Source organism: Myotis myotis, unplaced genomic scaffold, assembly GCF_014108235.1.
Source record: "Myotis myotis isolate mMyoMyo1 unplaced genomic scaffold, mMyoMyo1.p scaffold_m19_p_2, whole genome shotgun sequence".
Lineage (NCBI taxonomy): Eukaryota > Metazoa > Chordata > Mammalia > Chiroptera > Vespertilionidae > Myotis > Myotis myotis.
The window spans coordinates 145048269-145064487 of NW_023416324.1; the positions used below are offsets into that span (position 1 = coordinate 145048269).

The 16219-nt window shown below is 38.7% G+C and overlaps 1 protein-coding gene across 18 annotated transcripts in view; it reads left to right on the forward strand.

Moving 5' to 3' along the window:
* BBX (BBX high mobility group box domain containing) overlaps window positions 1-16219 on the forward strand; it is a 295838-nt gene that overhangs the window by 94239 nt on the left and 185380 nt on the right. For 7 of the 18 annotated variants that reach the window (XM_036351126.1, XM_036351118.1, XM_036351119.1 and 4 more), the window contains one exon: window positions 15580-15653. The exons of 9 other annotated variants lie outside the window; for them this stretch is intronic. The gene's annotated coding sequence lies outside the window, so the exon portion shown is untranslated. Of the gene's footprint in view, window positions 1-15579; window positions 15853-16219 lie in introns of all 18 variants that reach the window. 2 more of the 18 variants (XM_036351123.1, XM_036351127.1) reach the window with 1 other exon arrangement.

A 16219-nucleotide genomic window follows, 5' to 3' on the forward strand; every position in this document is an offset into this window, starting at 1 on the left:
GTTTAGGTTCTACACTTGGCCTTAGCAGGTATAGGGTCACGTATTTCTCTGTCATGTTTGGCTCCTGTAGAGCAATTGTTGTCTAAAAATTTCCTGTTTTGCTAGGCTGCCCCTTTTCTGATCTTTTGGGTAGAGAGAGCTGGCTTTTGTTGGGACTTAGTTGTTTGTGTCCTATTGGCATATCTGGATTGCTGGCTTCTTCAGTTCCAAGTATACAATATGTGGGGCAAAAAGTAAACCCAAGCCCTGTGGCTCAGTTGATTGCAGCGTCGTCCTGTGCACCAAAAAAGTTGTGGGTTTGATTCCTGGTCAGCACACATATCTAGGTTTCAGGTTCAATTCCTGGTTGGGCATATAAGAGGCAACCGATACATTGGTGTTTCTCTCACATTGTTGTTTCTCTCTCTCTTTCCCTTTCTCTCTCTAAAAATCAATTAAAAAATTTAATCCTTCGGGTAAGGATTAAAAATATTTTTTAAAAAAGGGAACCCAGGGAACTTACCACGGTATTGTTCTTCCTTACATCCTAAAGACCTTAGCTAGTCGATTTTATTTGTAATGTTCACAGTCTTATGATTGTTTTATATGTAATATTCAGTGTTGTTTTTTTATTGATTAAGGTATTACATATGTGTCCTTATCCCCCATTGCCCCCTCACCCCCCCCCCCCCGTCATACCCTCATTTCCCTGGTGTCTGTGTCCATTGGTTATGCTTATATACATGCATACAAGTCCTTTGGTTGATCTCTCCCCCTTACCCCCATCCTCCCCTACCTTCCCTCTATCCAGAGACAGAGAAGCATCGATCAGACCGTCAAATATTCAGTGTTTTTAGTTGCACAAGTATGTCTGTACCATCTTTCTGGAAGTGGAATTCCCTTATGTGTTTTTTAATGTGGTAGAGAATATAAAAATACTGCGTAGATGGTATTATGGAGAGCAGAGTTTGGAATTTCCAGGTGGAATCATTAATATTGGAATGGCTCTTCCAAAGGTAGAGATTCTTATTTCAGGAAATTTAGTTATCTTTTAGCTTGAAGACCCGATTTGCGGCTTGGTGATTGACAGTGACACGTTGTTCTTTGATTTTCTTTCCATATGCTATTTTGGTCTTGGTTTTGTATATACAGTAGAACAGGAAGCATATTGGGTAGGATTACACCTTTGTAAGTAATTTTAAGTTCTTATGCTGTTTATTTGATTCTACTGGCCTTTAGTGCATAGGGTTGAATGCCCTTTAAATCAGCAAATTGATACAAATCACCTCTTAGAAATTTTTTTCATAAATCCTACACAATTTATTTTTGTCTTTTTTTAAAAACTTGGGCTTTAAAATTTTTTTACTTTTTAGGTTAACTGGCAATAAAATTGGCTTTTGCGTATAGTTCTATGAACTTTAAAACATGAATAGGTTTTGTGTACAGTTAAAATTTAGCTCCTTCACTCCCCAAAATTTCATTATGCTGTCTATTTGTAGTTTTATCTTTTGGAGCATGTAGTATAAATGTAATCATATGGTTTGTAATCTTTTGAGACTAACTTTTTTCACTTCCTACAATGCCTGAGATTCATCCAAGTGGCTGCTTATATCAATAGTGCATTCTTTTTTTCTGCTGAGTAGTATATATCTATATCTGTCTATATCTATCTATATCTATCTATACCTATCTATATCTATATCTATATCTATATCTATATCTATATCTATCAATATCATGTCTGTGTGTCTATAACATTATATATATTATAACATATTATTACATATAGCAGATATTACAGTTGTTTATCTATTTAGCCATTGGGTTCTTTTCAATTTATGGCAATTATATATAAAGTCACTATATACAGATTTTTCTGTGAGCATTATTTTTATTTTTCCCAGGTTAATACCTATGAGTGGGATTGCATGGTTATATAGTTACGTGCATGTTAATATAAGAAATGTCTAAACCATTTTCCAGAACAGCCTTCAAGTCCTTTCTATCTTCCTTTCTTGTCTAGAGTATTTGCATTACTTGTTGGAACATTTTTATAAAACTTCTCTAAAATCTTTGTCAGATAATACTAATATCTGCATCATTTTAGATGCATTTTTTTTTCTGTGCAAGTTGATATTGTCTTCTGGTATTTTTATATGCTGATTAATTTTGGATTTTATACTGGACATTTTGATTATTTTATTCAATTAAATTCAGGATTCAGGTTTCAACCAGCCCTCTGTGATTTGTGTTTCCTGTATCAGTTCAGTTTTCAGACTTTTCAGTTGTTTGGCATTTTCCCACATCTTTGCCACCCAGTGGCCAAACTGGGAATTGAGCAGTGCTTTATAGTTCTCAGTGTCTATATCTGATGTTTAGGATTGATCTATGCATGTGTAGCTTGGTGTGAGACCATGAGTTCATAAAAACTCCTCTGCCATCTCCCACTTTTATTTTGGTTCCCTGGTTGGGAAGCTGGGGCGTTAGTTATGCTGTGTTATGTAGTTCGCATGTCTGTGAATATGCAGTGGCAAGATAAAGAGAGAATAAAAGCAAAGCAACAGGGTGTTGCCCCACCCCCTTGGAACCAGTGTTCCTCCAATCAGAAATGAAGGTTCCCTTCTTAGAGTTTTTGCTTCTGTGGGCTTCTATTTTTGCCTCCTCCCTCTGCTACCACAGAAATGCTTGAGGCCCAGCACATGAAAGAGTGGAGAAAGTGGTACTTCAAAATTTGTTGTTATTCTTCTATTTTCCTGTTTCTGAAATAGCTGCAGCATGCATTCTGCCTGGGTTTTATAGCTGCATTTAGTGGGACAGATAAGATGGAATATATTTATTCTCTCTTACCCATATGGGAGCCTATTGGGCTTGCTTTAGTGTTGAAATAATTAATGGGAAGAACAGAGGTAGATCCCTGGTTTTGTGAGTCTGAAGGTCATATAATTTGAAAGCCCTCTTAAAGGAAAAGATTACAAGTTATGAATACAAAATTAGGTACAGTGTCTTGGATGAGGCTGTGAAAGTAAAAGACCATAAAGATTAAGTTTCTGCCAGAACTGGTTTGGCTTAGTGGATAGAGCATCAGCCTGTGGACTGAAGGGTCCCAGGTTCGATTCCGGTCAAGGGCATGTACCTGGGTTGCGGGCACATCCCCAGTAGGAGATGTGCAGGAGGCGGCTGATCGATGTTTCTCTCTCATCGATGTTTCTAACTCTCTATCTCTCTCCCTTCTTCTCTGTAAAAAATCAATAAAATATATTTTAAAAAAAAGATTACGTTTCATTGGCTTTGATAAAAACCTGCCTATGGAAACAAGGTAAAATACAAATAAATAATCATGTTTGTAGAGCACTGTGCAGGGTGCTTTTCAACCAAGTTTTTATTTAATATTCATAAAAAATACAACCCCATTTTACAGTGAGAAAAACAGTTTGAGGATTGTTAAATTATGTACATATAAGGGACTTCATAGCCCAAATATTCTAATTCCAAAGCACATGGACTTTCTTTTATGAAAAAGATAAATTAGAGACTAAGAGAGCCCATATAGGCTCCTGGCTCAGAGCATAGGCTCAGAAAACAGACTGCTGGAGTTCAAACATGACTGTTATTGATTATATGTGACCTTGAGAAAGTTCCCTACTTAACCTTCCCTTACCTCTATATGTCTGTAAAATGGAGATAATACAACCTATTATTCCCATTTGTTGTGAAGATCAAATGGTTAGTCTAAAGCATTTAGAATTGCTTCTGGAATATAGTAAGTGCTTTTTATTCACCATGTACATCTGTGCATTTAGCTAAATTAAATCAAAGTTTTTATTTGCTGTGTTAGCAGCCTTCTTGGGCTACAAAGACAAGTTACAAGAAAAGAGGATTTTCACTTACTCATAAATTATATTACAGATTTGGAATACAAGTTGAGACATGGCTATTGGTAAAATAGACTACATATTATATAATCAATAATGCTTTAATTTCCTTTCAAGAATAAAAGGAAATTTCTGTTTTAAGTTTAGGGATGTTAATCTGTTTAACAAGCAAAGCTGGGGGAAAATGCTCTATAAGGTTGATTGGGTTATCTTTGGACTATTATAGGCTGAATGTTTTTTGGGAAATGGCCAGAAATACAGAGGTAAAGTTCTTCAACAACAACAAAAAAGAAAATATCTTTCTAGAGCTATTTAGTCTTAAATATTCACAGGCTCTTCTGTGAGATGGAGACAGTAATAGTACCAACATGTATTATCTATTGAAGTATAATAAATTGACATGAAACTGAAAAAAATAAACATGCATTATCTCACAGTTTCTGAGGGTCAGGATTTGGGATTGGCTTAGTAGGGTGACTCTGGCTGCAGTCAGGATGTTGGCTTGGGTTGTATTCATGTGAAGCCATGACTGGGACTGAAGGATAACTTTAAGGTGGTTCACTCACATGCCTAGCAAGATTGTGCCTGGCTGGCAGGTGGGCTCATGGGGTTTCTCTGCACATGGACCTTTCCGTAGGACCAATTGAGTGTTTTCGTGATATTGCAGCTGGCATACATCAGAGCAAGCAGTCCAAGAGAGATCAAGGTAAAGTCACAATGTATTTTATGACGTAGCCTCAGAATTCTCTGTTATTTCTACATTATCCCATTGGTTACACAGGCCACCCGTAATCTGTGTGGGAGGGGACTACCAGGAGGTGGAAATCATTGGGGGCTGTCCTGGAGACTGGCTACCACCTTACCTTATTACTCTAATAGTTAAAGGAGATTATTCCAGTGAAGCTTCTGGAAGCTGTAGGTGCCCCATGCAGTACCTATTTGATCATTGTATTTTTAATTAATGGTTCTGGTCAGTAGAAATCAGTTTATAGTTTCCCAATGGAGAGGAAGGTTTATATATCTCTAGAAAAGAGATTTAAGTATCAAGTGATAGTAGCAATTAGAGTTTGAGGCAAGAATATTTATAAGTTCTATAAGCAACAATTTTGATCCACAGTGAACTTATTTAATTTTATTACCACCTAGCACATGATCATTGAGGAAGAGTAGTGTTTCTAGTCTGATACATTTTTTGTGTTATTGAATATCATTTAGCCTCCTCTCCTTTCTCTAAGGTTAAACAGCTTCAAATATTTTCTTCCTAAGTAGACCATATTTTACTGTTGGTAATGATATTTTAATATTATTTTGAAGAGGACACTTACTAGATTATTTAAAATGATATATAAATATTTTGCCACTAGAGGGCTCCATATTTTAAAAAATTAAAGTTATAAATGGTCACTAACAATTTTTGACAGTAAAGATACAAAGGTTCGTACATAGCAGAGCAGCTCCCTTGCTGTGATCTATTGAAAGTCAGCTCTCGACACAAGGGTTTGTAAAAAAAAAGTAAAGAAAAAGAAAAGAAGGATATATAAAGGGCTCCATGTTTCTTAATAAAGCTATTGAATTAAATAGTTGCTTAGTATAAATGAAAATTTGTGTGCATGTGCAAATAAAGTGTATTTAACAGGTATTTGCTGTCTCCTTTTTCTTATATTTGAATAAAAATAAAGCATATTAGTCAATTTCTTCATAAATAAAATATCTCCCAGCTCAGATGTCAAAATATAAAACTAGTTACTGGAAGCCCCCAGTGAAAAAGGAGGTTAGAGAAATTTAATTTTTTTAAAATCTCTGTCCTATAGGTACTATTTTTATTTTTTTTAAGTATATTTTTATTGATTTCAGAGAGGAAGGGAGAGGGAGAGAGATAGAAACATCAATGCTGAGAGAGAATCATTGATCGGCTGCCTCCTGCACGCCCCCTACTGGGGATCGATCCTGCAACCCAGGTATGTGCCCTTGGCTGGACTATTATCCTTGGACTATTATAGGCTGAATGTTTTTGGGAAATGGCCCTTCAGTCTGTAGACTGATGCTCTATCCACTGAGCCAAACCAGCTAGGGCTATACTATTTTTATATAAGAACACTTCTTGTTTTAGGTTTTATTGTGTTATTTCCATTAAGTTTTAGTTGAACCAAACAAAATCTGTAGTTATTGCAGCGAATACTATGATATAATTAATAAAATTCAAAGAACATTAGGACCCATTTTGAAACTGAACCAACACCAAAAGTAGACATGGCATCAAATAGTTGACAGTCACTGATTTTAGGGTCTTTCTTTGGTCCAGATGTGTAATTTTATATTGTTTTGCTTTGAAAACTGAGCTTCAGGGTTTGTTTTTCTAGTATTTATTAGTATAAAATGGGAACTTACAAATGAGAAATTAGAAGCTTTTATGACACGCATCAGTACCTAAGAGAATAATCATTTTTGTCTAGAAAAATCCTAGATAGGAAACTACTGTGCTCCTCAAAAACAACAACATTTTTACTTCCTACTTGAAAAAATGTTTGGATTTCTTCATAATTGTGAAATGTTTACTTTGATCTGAGCTCCAGGGAAGCTTGCAATTTCTAGGGTCGTTAAGCATTTTTCCCCCTGATAAGATATGCTTTCTTTGTACTGAGTTTACAGAGCTGAGGCTGTGTGCTTTGGGTGATCTGAGTAGTTAAGTTCCCCACTTATTCAGTAGCTTTGTCCCTTAGCACCCCCTCTTCACAAAAGAAGCTGTAATGCAAATTAATTGCTAAAGAGGAGGAAACAAACCAAAACCAAAAGGAAACAAATTAAAAAACTTTTATGCCTGTTTACTTGAACAGTATTTGGATCTATGATACTTACTAGTACTTCTGAATATTAGGACCAACTATTAATATACAGACTAAGAAACCAAAACATCATGAAAGACAGTAGTCCCTAAGTTAGTACTAATTGTGCATATGATGTTGGGCAGCATTATGGAATTTTTTTTCTATTTAAGCCTTTACCAAATAAATTAGGGAAGATAACTCATTTAATAACTCATGTTAATATGTAAATATTTTGCCACTAGAGGGCTAACTTATCACCATCTATTTCATCCACCACCCACTCACACTATTTATTGGTAGTGTGTTTAAGGCAGTAGCCAATATCATTAACTTTGGGTCATGGTATATATTGCTTTTCTTTTGACAAATGCACAACTTAGTGTCTAATGTGTCCTATCTATTTAATAGTGATTGTGGCATACATCTGGTTGCAGCCTACAGGGCATATAGAGAAATTCTGCCCTTCTCTTGTAGCCACAGATGCATCCTTAATATTCGTCAGCTGTGTTGCAAAACATGTTTGTAGCTGAAAGATATGGGAGAGGACTTAGGAAAAAGCTTGACTGAATCTCCTCACTGCCACATGAATTTGAAGACAACTTTGCATTGCTTGTATTGAGAAACTTTTAATCTTTTTTACATAGATCTATTCACATGTATGGCATAAGGAAAGTTTATTGGATCTTTCTGATTTAAGATAGCTAATTACTATATCGTATTGTTTGTTCCAGGAATATCTTCGTTGTGAATAAATAACTTCAAAGGGAGCATATTGACACTTTCTAGTATTGTGGATCACTTTTGAGCAGACTCCTCTGTGTCTTCATATAGGAATAGTAGAGGCCCGGTGCACAAAATTCATGTACGGGTAGGGTCCCTAGGCCTGGCCAATGATCAGGACTGATCAGTGGGGCAACCGGTGGGGTGATTGGGGGGCCCCTGGTGGCACCTGCCTTGGCTGGCCTGGCGCCTCCTGCTCACCGGCTCTGTCCCCCGCTGCTGCTGCTGGTTGCCTCCCTCTGTGGGATGACCGGCGAGGCGATTGGAGGGGGGACCCATGCTGGCACCCACCTTGGCTGGCCTGGCACCGCCTGCTTGGCGGCCCTGCCCCCTGCCACCGCTGCTGGTCGCCTCTCTCTGCAGGGCGACCGGCAGGGTGATCGGGGGGCCCCTGATGGCACCTGCCTTGGCTGACCTGGCACCACCCGCTTGCCAGCCCTGCCCCCCCGGCTCCCACCGCTACCTCCAGTTGGGGCATGGGGCTGGGGCAGCTCTTGCGTTGAGTGTCTGCCCCTGGTGGTCAGTGCATGTCATAGCGACTAGTCGTTCTGCTGCTTGTTTTGCCGTTCGGTCGATTTGCATAGTAGGCTTTTATTACATAAGACTAGAGGCCTGGTGCACAAAATTTGAGCACAGGGAGGAGGGATGGTCTTCTCAGCCCAGCCTGCACCCTCTCCAATTCGGGACCCCTTGGGGGATGACTGGCAGTTGGACATCCCTCTCACAATCCTGGACTACTGGCTCCTAATCGCTAACCTGTCTGCCTGCCTGGTTGCCCCTCATTTCTCCCCACTGCCAGCCTGATCGCCCCTCACTGCCTTTGTGTGCCAGCCTGATTGCCCCTAACTGCCCCCCCCCCCCCCCACCAGCCTGGTCACTCCCAACTCCCTCCCGTACCGGCCTAGTCACCCCTCACTGCACCCCCTCTGACAGCCTGTTTGCCTCTAACTACCCCCCGTGCTGGCATGGTTGCCCCCAACTGCCCCCCCATTGGCCTGGTTGCCCCCAACTGACCCCCCTGCTGGCCTGGTCGTCCCCAAGTGCCCCCCTTGTAGGCCTGGTCACCCCTCATGGCCCCCCACCGTTCTGGTCGCCCCACGCAGCCTGCTGTTCAGTCGTTTGGTCATCCCTCACTAACCCCCCCTGCCAGCCTGGTTGCCCCATGCAGCCTGCTGTTCATTCGTTTGGTCGTCCCTCACTAATCCCCCTGCTGACCTGGTCATAGACAGCCATCTTGTGAGGGCATGAGGGTTAATTTTCATATTACCTCTTTACCTCTTTATTATACAGGATTTTGCAGTTAACATACTTGGAGCAAGAGTATTTCTGCTGCTAAGATATTTGCTAGAAATACTTTAGGCATACATAAAAGGACAGGAATCCTTCCTGGATAATACAATTTTTAAAAAGTAACATAATATAAATAAATTTTAATACGAGTGTTTTTTAAAAACATTACAAAAAGTTAAATTATATTTATGTTAATATTTAAGTGTATCTGTGCAACCTACCTAAAGGGAAAAAGAGAAAGACTGGTATTTTTTTTACTTCTTAGAATAGAATATTTTCCAGTTAAAATTATATAAATTGCTAATGTCTGACTTCCTTTTTTTAGCAAATGACTTTGGACTAAATTGTTTAAATAAGAGAGATTTTCTGTATATTGTAAATTTTTCCTGATGTGAAAGGAGCCAAAGGAACCCTTTCTTACCTCAGAGGACAAGGCGATCTTGAGACTCCTCCAGTGGGTTTCATTTGCAGAACCTGTCCCTGAAGGAATAGGCTAATTCCTAAAATGTGCAGGCCAGAGCTTACTTGGGCTAACCCAGGTTACCCATAGGTGAGATATCCCACAGGGCTGGATTATCCTAACCTTCTTTTCCAACTCAGTGCTTAGTGGCTTGATGGGACTAATGAATCTTCCCAAAGTACCTGGCTGTTTCTTGTCGGGTATTCTTTGATGTAGCTTCTGGCAAGCATGTTTTTATATTCTTCCTGGAAGTGAAACTCCTTCTGCCTTAAATGTGCAATTTCCCCTGACTGAGAAGGTCAAAAGCACATTTATACAGTTAACAGGAGTATAAAAGAGGCATTCAGAGCCTCCCTGCCAAGCCATCTGACTGGACTAATGCCTACTCATTTCCCACCTCTACTTATGGAAACTGCAGAAATTCGTGGTTGCACCATGGTCCCTGAAACAACTATTATGGCTAATAAGCATTATAGTAAAATATCCATATTATCAAATTATCTAATGCACCTTGAAATTAGTAAGAGTAAGAAATGGCTTCTCAGACTGTCAGAATTAAACATGTTAAAACCACCTAAAATAAGACAGTGAAACACCATTTAAAGTAGCAATTCACTTATCCAAATTTTGAGAATATTCAAGGCAAACTTCAGTGTGTTCCCAATGTACCTTTATTTTAAAAATATATATTTTTATTGATTTTTTACAGAGAGAGGAAGGGAGAGGTTATAGAGAGAAACATCGATGAGAGAGAAACATCGATTAGCTGCCTCTTGCACACCCCCTACTGGGGATGTGCCCGCAACCAAGGTACACGCCCGTGGCCGGAATAGCACCTGGGACCCTTCAGTCCACAGGCCAACGCTCTATTCACTGAGCCAGACCTGGTTGGGCCCAATGTACCTTTTTTTTTAAAAATTTTTTTATTGATTAAGGTATTGCATATGTGTCCTTATTCCTCCATTGCTTCCCCCCCCCCCCCCCCCCCCCGCCCAGAACCCCCACTCATGCCCTCATCCCCCTGGTGTCTGTGTCCATTGGTTATGCTTATATGCATGCATATAAGTCCTTTGGTTGATCTCTCCACATTACGCCCACCCTCTCCTGCCTTCCCTCTGAGGTTTGATGGTCTGATCTATGCTTCTCTGTCTCTGGATCTGTTTTTGTTCATCACTATATGTTGTTCATTATATTCCAAAAATGAGTGAGATCATGTAATATTTATCTTTCTCCAACTGACTTACTTCGCTTAGCATAATGCTCTCCAGGTCCATCCATGCTGTTGCAAATGGTAGGAGTTCCTTCCTTTCTACAGCAGCATAGCATTCCATTGTGTAGATGTACTACTGTCTTCTAATCCACTCATCTGCTGATGGGCACTTAGCCTGTTTCAAAATCTTAGCTATGGTAAATTGTGCTGCTATGAACATAGGGATGCATATATCCTTTCTGGTTGTTGTTTCTAGCTTCTTGGGACATATTCCTAGAAGTGGGATCACTGGGTCAAATGGGAGTTCCATTTTAGTTTTTTGAGGAAACTCCATACTGTTCATCATAGTGGCTGCACTAGTCTGTATTCCTACCAGCAGTGCATGAGGGTTCCTTTTTCTTCACATCCTCACCAGCACTTGTCATTTGTTGATTTGTTGATGATAGCCATTCTGACAGGTGTGAGATACTTTATTAAATGCTTTTCTGTCGCTTAGCTTTAACTCTAGTGAGAGTACTAACATTTATTAAGCATCTACTGTATACCAAGCCTTTTGTATTTAAAATACCTTCTAATAATTTGAGTCACCCTTTAGAGGTGTAGGGATTGTTATCCCAATTTTTCAGAAAATCTCAGCAGTTGCCTCACAATTGGAGGGTAGGATTAAATGGTGGATGTGGGTGTGGGCCCGAGGTCAGTATGCTTTGCTGTTAACTGTATTCTGCTATTTATGAGACCATGGAAAGAAAAAAGAAAAAAGAGAAAATTGCATTACTTTTTCATTTACCCACAATTTATGTTCCATTTTCTGATATGAACCTTGCGCTCCAACCAGATCTGCCTTTCCCCCCTTTTAGCTGCTTTCCAGTATTGAAGCTTGACTTATCCTGTCTGTGCCTGTGCCTGTAACACCATCCTCTGTCCCCTCTCTCCTCATCCCATTGCCATCAGTGCTTCAGGTTCTAGCTTTGTTCATTTCCTGCATAAACATTCCCTTGTGCATTCTAACTTTTAAAAAAATTCTTTGCTTACTATTTTGACATTATATATTTCTGTTTATTATTACCAGTAAGTAACATGTATGTATATATACAATTACCTAACTAGATCATCAGCTTCCAGAAAATAGCTACTCATATAATGCCTTTTGCATTGTTAATACATAGTGGGTCTTTAATACGTTTCTCAAACTGTGAAAGGTTATATCTGTTTGCATGGCCTTTGAGAGCCACACAAGGCCGGGTTACAGACAGGCGGTAGGTAGTTTTGAAGGCATGCTTTTTCAGTTGGTCATTATTGAGTAATGGAAGACCACGCCAAGCAGGCTTTCTGTCTGCTTGCTAGTGCTTTCTAATGCCTTACTGGAAAGCCCAAACAGATGGACAGATCTGGAATGACTTAGTAGTTGCTTTGGTGTGCTGTGGGATATCTAGGGAAGACTTAAGACTTGTTTTGCCTTTTATTTATTGCTTTGTTTAAGGTTTCTTAACGGAAAGACTCTGGGTCATGAGGAAATGCAACAGTGGGGGTGGGAAGGTAATAAAGAGGTATTTCAGATTTGCATATTCTTTAAGAGATTTTCATTCTCTCGAGCCAAGACTTGTAATTTTGGTGAAAGATTGGTGCTTGGCCAAAAATGCCTGTGAAATAGCTATGATTTAAGCTTTAACTGTAAAGATAGGCGGGGTGGGTGATTTTAACAAGTGTTGTCTTCTTTATTCATGCTTTCTATTGCCACTGTCTTATCAAATATGAATAAAAATAAATGCTTTTGTTAAAAAGCATATGTACATATGTATATTTATATAATGTCTGTGTGGATATAGGTATATACAGGGTGTCCCAAAAATTGTATACATACTTTAACAGTTGATAGCTCAATTTTGAAAATGAAATGTATTTTAATAAACACTGCCTTTATAATTATTCAAAGCGTGTGTATACATTTTTGGGGACACCCTATCTATGAGTGTGCATATGCATATATATCTCCCTGCAGTTATCCTTATCTATATGAAGGTATTTTATTTTAGAAAATGATTTGACAGGAGGCCAGACTATCTGCTTATCATTTCTAGGAAAAAAATTCCTTGCCCTGTGGTGAATCAGAATTGCATTAACAACTGGTATGCATTTTCAGTACCATATTATTGTATAATGCACCTGATGCTACAATTGAGGAGATTAAAGAAATATAGAGTATAGTGGGTGGGTGAGGACCTTCTATACACACAGGACAGGGAAGGCTTTAGTTAAATAATGAGAATTTTTTTTTCACTACAAATATATGTTAAAATTTTATTTGTAAATATATAGTATATAACAGAGTAAATTGAGAAACATAAGAATTGTGTTCATGTAAAGAAGCAGTTTTATGCTTATGAAAACCTACATTGTAAAGTGGAGATTGGAATATCTAATTGTTGGGAAAATGGAGGCAGCTAGTGAAAGATTGGATATTAAGACTGTTATTTGTGACTTGGCCTTGTTTTGGCTCTCAGAGGTCATGCTGACTCTTAGATTAGAAATGCAGCCTCTTTCAAAGCATAAACCTAAATTGAAAGTAATAATTTTACAGTTTGCTTTCTCGGTGCTCCACTTTGTTTTCTTCAGGTGGAAAGCATGCGTACTCTATTTTCAGGAGGATGAGGAAAACATTTTATTTCCCTTTCTTCTAGTAGTGTGGCCATTTTTGTTGTTGTTTCTGGTTCCATAAATGGAGAAGCGTCTTTACCGTGCCTTGTATCATGCCCAGCAATGTTTTTTTTAATTTGAATGTAATTGTTCCTTAGCAAATAATTGCGGTCTGGAATGAATTTTATTGAGTTTGATTGAATTAGGGTTATGTATGAAAATGAGTTAGTTAAAGCTTAATTTATTACCCTGAGAATTGATGAAAACATCAGAAAAGCAGTCATTCATGGGGATTAAATATTATTCCATGTAAATGGGCAACCTGGCTGCCTTGGAGTCCCTTCTGCACTGACTAGGTAGTTGTGACATCAGGGTGCAAAACATACAGTGTTAGCATAGAAGGGTATTTTGCCATGATGTGACTTTGAATGTTATATTGGACATTAGCTCTAATTGGGAATCTGCCTCATTGTAAGAAGTAGCACCTCACCTTTTTCAGTATAATTAGCTTTTCAAAACATAGCACCTTAAGGGGCACTGTATAAGCTGTGCCAGAAAGCCAGTTGCTTTTGGAATATTTCAGTGGTAGCTTAGGCCAGATCTTTAAGATAAGAGCACCTAAAAAACCTATTTGTGGTAAGAGGCAAATAATAGATATTTAAGAGGCGGCTGTCCGTTCTGCCATGATGAAGTTTTTCAGAGGGAATCCTGGGCTGTGCCAGATCAGTGTTAGCGGCCTGGGTCGGACATAAGAGGCTTTGTGAAGGAAGAGGGAACAGGTTTTTAATGAGACAGTGGGAACTAAGTCATGGGGAGTCAGGAATTCAAGGTCCTATGTGGACGGTGAGAGTACGGGTTGAGATGAAGTCAAAGTGGAACCCAGTGAACACAGAGAAGAGTGAGTTGGCTCAGGTGAAAATCTGCCCTGGCTTTGGTCAAAGGGGACATTCAAATCACTGTTTTGCAGGGTTGTGTTCACAGGTTAGGCCATTCGTATGTAAAATCTACTGGAAACAGCGTGGGTTGGGTAAACAGTGATAGCCAGGTTGATAGAGACTCAGATATGGTGCCCACCTGCCTCAGAAAAGGAGCAATGGCCTCTGCCAGCACTTCTGTCTGGGAAAAAGCTGCCCCTACAGCTCTCACCCTGATGCCAGACAACTTAGCTCTTCCAGGTATGTCCCTGGTGCCTTTCAAGCTGCTGCCCCAGCAGTGGAGCTCAGAGGGAGTGAGCCCAAGTTAGTCTCCGTGGGGGCCCTTGAAGAGGAATGCCTGGGACTCAGAGCAGCCCTTCATCTCCCTCAACCTCAATATTCAGCTGGGTTTTACAGCTAGAATGTATGGGGGACTTCACATCAAGGCTTGGAGGTGAAGAATAAAAATTCCGAGGATTTCTCAGCGGCTGAGGTCCCCCCTTAGTAGCAGGGGTCCCAGCGCCACACCAGACCCAAGCCCTGGGTTTCAGTAGCAGGAAGAGATTTCATCTTTATATCCTTAGCTGTAGGACTTATATTCAACTAGATTTCAGGTGGTTGTTCTGTAGTGTATTTGTCATTTTGACGTGGTTGTGGGAGAATGCAAGTACTGCATTCACCTACATGGCCATCTTGACCGGAAGACAATCATTACACATTTTTTACATTTAATGTATATGAGCCGGTTTTTTTTCATAGCAAAGTGACTAGGAAAAAACTTTAGCCAAGCCATAAAATGAGTTAACAGTTTTGATAAAGTTGTAAGAGGATAAGTGATGCTTGATTTCTAGTGTGTTACAGTGTACTGATCATAAAGATATTGTTATAATCTGCAGGGGGCAGTAAATTGTCTTAGTTGACTTTGAATTTAGTATAATTGAAGCACCCTAGAAACTAAGTGAGTGTCTCACATAGAAACTGAACTTAATTCTTAAAAATGATAAATTTAGGTATATTTGCAGTATAATGTAAAATGTTTAATTTGTTGGAGACCCTTTTGCTACGTCACTTGTAGGTAGAATGTAATTTTTTATTACCAGCTTTTCTCTATTTGTGTGTATCTCCCCACTCATTCATTATCTTGCCCCGCTCTTGATCTTTAAAACATATAAAAGATAAATTATAAGATATTAATATCCAAACCATAGTCTATCTGGGTTGGGCCAGTTATTTAAAATAATTTAAAAGAACTAGTCAGGATGCCAGTATAACATCATGTTTTTCCAGGGGATTTGACTGTAATTCTACACTTGATTTTAGCCAAAAAGCTGAGAGGTGATTGTCTATAATTCTTTGTCTCTGTAACTTTTATCTGAGAATTCCCCTTGAGTAATTTTAATGACTTTGTTGTTGTTGTTGTTAAAGTTGAAAAAAATACTTTAGTCTGCTTTTCCTAAATAGTCTTAACATAGAGATTTTAAATAAATTGGTTTTGATGGTTTGGCCCTTAATTTATTTTGGGGGGATTATTTTGATAAAGGACAATGCGTCTTAGCTTTGTTTGAAAGGCATTCATGGCTCACTATTTTAACAGTTTTCTATGGCTCTTTCACAGAATCCTGCTGCATCACGGAAGCTGGGAGTTCTGATGTTCTATTGACATCACAATGGAAAGTCTTGACCTGACCGGTAAGACCAACACTGCAGATGCCATTTTCCTTACTTACCTCAAGCAGCCAAGGACTACATGCCCTCAGAGCTGATCTCAACTTTGTCTTATCTGATGGATTCACTTTCCTTATTGATCAGGGAAGTGTGATAATTGTCTCTTTTTTCCTTGTCAATTTCATTATATTTTTTAAAGTGACATTTTAATCTCCATGATCAAGTAAGTTAAATTTTTCTTTAAAATCATGAATTTATATAACTTAACTGTTTCAGAGTCTTTAATTTGTTTCTCCACAGTAATGTACTGTTGGTGAAAAATCGATTTATTTAAGCCCTGAATATCTAGAGGTTACTAACATTTCTAAATACCCAATTGGTCTGTTCCCGAAAGCTATTTTTTGTATTGCCTTAGGCTGTCAGTGTCAATGTATTATGGAAGTGTTCTTTTTTTTACTTATTAAAAACAATAGAGGTGTATATAACAACATTATGAAACTGTTTTGAGGATGAAAATCACAATGAAGAAAAAGTTGAGATTACAAAATACATACATGTGACAAACTATATCAAATTCTTAAACTCACAAA